Source organism: Pezoporus occidentalis, unplaced genomic scaffold (genome assembly GCF_034315485.1).
Source record: "Pezoporus occidentalis ecotype Australia unplaced genomic scaffold, CSIRO_AGI_Poc_V1 ctg157, whole genome shotgun sequence".
NCBI lineage: Eukaryota > Metazoa > Chordata > Aves > Psittaciformes > Psittacidae > Pezoporus > Pezoporus occidentalis.
This window is the reverse complement of record NW_026913393.1, coordinates 567,948-572,830: the sequence shown is the minus strand read 5'-3', so window position 1 is coordinate 572,830 and position 4,883 is coordinate 567,948. Positions and strand designations below refer to the sequence as shown.

Sequence of the window (4,883 nt, the reverse complement as noted above, 5' to 3'; positions counted from 1 at the left end):
GGTGGTGCAGCACTGATACTGTTAGCTGGGTTTAACACTATTGTGTGACCCCCAAACTAATTCTTTGGTAAAACAGATGAGAAATCAAAACTAACCAAAATAAACCCCAGTCTGCCCCTGGCCAGGCTACCATCATGGTGTTCCAGTGAGGTGCCATGAGAAACAGTTCCTTCCACCCCCATTCATCTGGCCTCCAGCTTACCCTGCTGTGTAACCCATCCCTCTCATTACGTTTGGTCCCCAAGCTACTCTCTAATTTAACTCCCATTCCTTGGGAGCTCAGGAAAGCTGGATTTTCCCCAACCCCATTTCCTTCCCCTCTCCATGCCTCTTGGGAGAGGTGGGGAAGCACTAGGGGGGGAGTTACACTCACCTTGCTGAGGTGTCAGGGTTGGGAGCAGGATCCAGATCTCTTGCCTCTGAACAGGTAGCCAAGGGCAAGGTTGACCTTTGCAAACATCGGTCCCTCCTGGGCCATGTGCAGGGACATGGTGGGCACATGGCTGTGGGTATCATGCATGTGGGGTGTCCCTCAGGTGATAACAGGAGTAAAAACAGCCTGGAAGGGCTCTTCTCCCAGTGGTGGAGAGTGTAGGAAAGAGCCCAAGGGCTTAAAGCTGATCCCAGAGCCCTGGCTTAGATGCATCTGGAAGATAGCAGTGGGCTCAGTTCACTTCAGTGACACCAAAAGTTACCCTCTGTGTGGCACTGTGGCCATCGAGAGGGCATCTGGGCCAAGCAGAGCAGCCTGTTCACCACCCAGACCTCCACCCAGTGCTGAGCAGGCTTCATCCATTGTGGGCGGAGGCAAGGTCCTGATCTTAAAATCAAAGGCCCTCATGCTGTTGTGTTGCTGGATGGATGCACAGGAATCCAGGAGGGATGTCCTGGTCCAGATCCTTCCCAGTACAGAGCTGTGTCACTGGGACACAACCAGCTGCTCCAGAAGGGCATAGACACAGCCCGGGACTTTCTCCTGTTCATGGAAGAACATCCTGGTGTCCCAGCAGACCTCCATGTCTGAAACCAGTTCTTAGCTTGCTGGCAGAGTGCTGTACTTTAAAATTGTCATATTGTGAAGTAAGCTGCAGCCGCAATTACCTCTCACAGCACTTTTCCCAGTGCAGATGATGCTCAGGGAATGGAAGAGGTCCCCAGGCTATGGCCGTGAAGTCTTAAATCTGAGAGCAGAGAAGATACAGTCACATGGAGGTGTTGGGATGGCCTCTGGAGGACAGAAAACTCATTACTTCTAGAGGAAGAACAAGACAGCATCCAGAGGGGGTCAAGGAGCAAGTTAAAACAAACTTTAAAGTGTCTTTTTGCAGAGATGCAGCTACGGGACTTGCCACTGAAAAGGCTGTCACTGCCTTTTCATCTCTAACTCTGGCTCCAGGAAGTCCCTAAGCAGCATTCCCAAAGGAAGGGGCTGTTAGAAGAAATTAAGTTGGGAGCTGCGTCCAATTCACACCTTTAACCCCTGGCTGCTGGAAGTCAGGTCACTGCTTGTGCTGTTCCTAACAGCATTTCCCCAGCAGTCTCCATCCTAAAGGGCTGGGTGTAGGAGGTGATACCTGTCCCCATGGCAGGGGCAGAGCTCCGCAGCCTGCTCTGGCTAGGCCAGCACCAGATCTGGAGTGGGTCTGATGATGGTTACGCTTGGAGGGATCTCATAATGATGACCCTGCATGGTGGGTTGGGGTCTTGTGTGCAGCTCTGGAGCCACCAGCACAAGAGGGACGTGGAGCTGTTGAAGCAAGGCCAGAGGAGGCCACGGAGATGCTGCGAGGGCTGGAGCAGCTCTGCTCTGGAGCCAGGCTGAGAGAGCTGGGCTGGGGCAGCCTGGAGAAGAGAAGGCTCCTGAAGGGGAGACCTGAGAGCAGCTCCAGTGCCTGAAGGGGCTGCAGGAAAGCTGGAGAGGGGCTTGGGACAAGGGCCTGTAGGGACAGGCCAAGGGGAATGGCTTTAACCTGCCCGAGGGGAGACTGAGATGAGCTCTTAGGCAGAAGCTCTTCCCTGTGAGGGTGCTGAGGCGCTGGCACAGGGTACCCAGAGAAGCTGTGGCTGCCCCATCCCTGGCAGTGCTCAAGGCCAGGTTGGACACAGGGGCTTGGAGCAAGCTGCTCTAGTGGAAGGGGTCCCTGCCTGTGGCAGGGGTTGGAGCTGGAGGAGCTTTGAGGTCCCTTCCAACACAAACAGCTCCAAGATGCCACAGTTTGACTGCAGGAGCGCGGCTGAGCCTCAGGGCCCGCGGGCACCCGGATAACGCGGTGGGTACCGAGGGGGGTACCCATGAGGTGCCGTGTCCCCTGTGTCACTGCCGGGGTCACGCTGGGGCGGGCGGGGTGGGGAGGGAGGGTCTCGGCAGTGCGCAGCCGCCGCCACCAGGGGGAGCCGCAGCGTCACCGCCCACCGGTACCGGGGAGCTGGGAGACACCGGGATGGAGGGAACGGTGGGATATCGGGATGTGGGGTATAGGGAAGTGGGATACCGGGATAAAGGACATATCGGGATCGAGGGGGAAGGAGAGGGTACAAGAATAGGAAGGGTACTGGGATGGAGAACACCGGATGTAAGGTAACGGGATCAGGGGAGGTGGGGATGTTGTGTCAGGATAGGAGGGGTACCAAGATGGGCAGCACTGGGATAGGATGAGTACCGGATGGGGGTACCAGGATGGAGATATACCACGATGGAGGTACTGGGATGGACATGCTGGGCTGAGGAGCACCGAGATTTTGGATATGGGGATCGAGGGGGAAGGTAGGGGTACAAGAATGGGAGAGGTACCGGGATGGGGAATGCCAGAGGTACTGGGATGGGGAATGCCAGGATATGGGATATCAGGATCAGGGAGGTGGGATGTTGTATAGGATGGGAGGGGTACTGGGATGGGAAACACCGGGATAGGAGGGGTACCAGGATAGGGTACTGGGTTGGGGAACACAAGGATGGGAGGGGTATCAGGACAGGAGGGATACTGGGATTGAGGTGCCTGGGTGGAGGTGCCAGGCTGAGGAGCACTGGGATACAGGAAGACTCAGATGGGGAGAAGGGGATTATACTGGGATGGGGAGCACCACGATGGGGTGGGTACCAGAATGGGTGAGCACCAGGATGGGTGAAGGTACTGGGATGCAAGCACACTGGGATGCAGGAACAGGAGAGGGTGATAACAGAGGTGCAGGAGCACCAGGATGGGGAGCATTAGGATGGGAAGGGGCTGCTTGGACGCAGAAGCAGGGAGGTGGAGGTGCCCCAGGCTGCAGAAGCACCAGAGGCACGCCCATTTCCAACTATTTGTAAAGACTGGAGGTGGAACAACTGGTGCAGGGCACAGAGATGGGTTTGTGGTGTGGTGCTGAAGACCTGGTGATGCCCATGAGGTGCCCGGCTGCATGTGCGCATCAAGGTACCCAAAGGCCCTGCTCAGAGGGTACAAATACCAAGTACACCAATACAACAGCTGCTTTTCTGGTCTTTCATAGAATCATAGACTCACAGAATGGTTTGCGTTGGAAGGGACCTTAAAGCTCATCCAGCTCCAACCCCTACCACAGGCAGGGACACCTTCCACTAGAGCAGCTTGCTCCAAGCCCCTGTGTCCAACCTGGCCTTGAACACTGCCAGGGATGGGGCAGCCACAGCTTCTCTGGGCACCCTGTGCCAGCGCCTCAGCACCCTCACAGCAAAGAGCTTCTGCCTAAGAGCTCATCTCAGTCTCCCCTCAGGCAGGTTAAAGCCATTGCCCCTCTCCTGCTCCTACTGGCCCTTGTAAAATGATGCGCACTGGGGAAGCCAAGAGGGAAGTGTTGGTCTCCAGAGGGGGAACCAAATGGTGCAAGGAAGAAGGGATGGGTGGAGATGGGGACACACTGTTGGTTCCGTGCTGCAAACATGGGACAGGTGCAACCCCATGGGTTTAACTGTTATATGCAGATGAAGCAAACAGCGCCCTGATTTCAGGATAACATTCTGAACTGGGATGGCAAAAGAACACTCTAAATACAGGTGTGTTGAGTGTTAAATAGGAGATGTTTTGGTTTAAGAAGCATGCAGGGATCATTCCTAAAACAAAGCTATTTCAATGGGAGCTGAGTATTTAGCTTAATGTAATTTGTCAGGCTTTAATTGGGTCTGTTGTGACAGCAGAGTTTGTTTGCTGCAGACACTGGTGCATAAGGATGGACCTGAGTTGGCTCAGCCCCAGGGTTTGAAGCACCCAGGCCTGACAGCAGTGGCTTCTTTAGCCGACAGAGAGAACATGTTCCTGCAGTCAGCAGGAAGCAATTTGAGAGCTGAAAAGGCAGGGAAGCATGACATTAGTTTTCAATTCAAGACTGAGAGGGACGAGCATGAGATCTGCTTGTTCTGAACTCCCGAGGTACGTGATCATTCAAGATCATTCAAAGAAGAGAGCGTTCAATTCAGCGCAGTAGTCAATGGCAACCTCTCATGAAGATATGAGTTTGCTTATATCTAGCATATCCATTAAGAATTATTTCATATATAGATATATTAATTCTACATTTAATTGCATTTTTTATCCCATTTCTATTCAAGGACCGACTCACAGAGAAGCATGGACTTCTAATTCCAAATAAGAATGTTTTTCCCCGCTCTCAAGTACTCACTGTTAAGAACTGAATATTAGAATCATAGAATCATAGAATAGTTTGGGTTGGAAAGGACCTTAAGATCATCACCCCCCTGCCATGCTCAGGGACACTAAACCATGTCACCCAAGGCTCTGACCAACCTGGCCTTGAACACTGCCAGGGATGGAGCATTCACAACTTTCTTGGGCAACCCATTCCAGTGCCTCACCACCCTCACAGTAAAGAACTTCTTCCTGATATTCAACCTAAACTTCCCATGTTTA

General features: G+C 53.4%; 1 long non-coding RNA gene across 1 annotated transcript; it reads left to right on the top strand.

Annotated features, from left to right (window-relative positions):
- The first annotated feature begins 2,364 nt into the window (after positions 1-2,364).
- LOC134160080 (uncharacterized) lies at positions 2,365-4,515 on the top strand. The gene is made up of 2 exons (XR_009963427.1): positions 2,365-2,453; positions 4,154-4,515. It is a non-coding gene; the product is annotated as an uncharacterized LOC134160080 (long non-coding RNA).
- Positions 4,516-4,883: the final 368 nt, after the last annotated feature.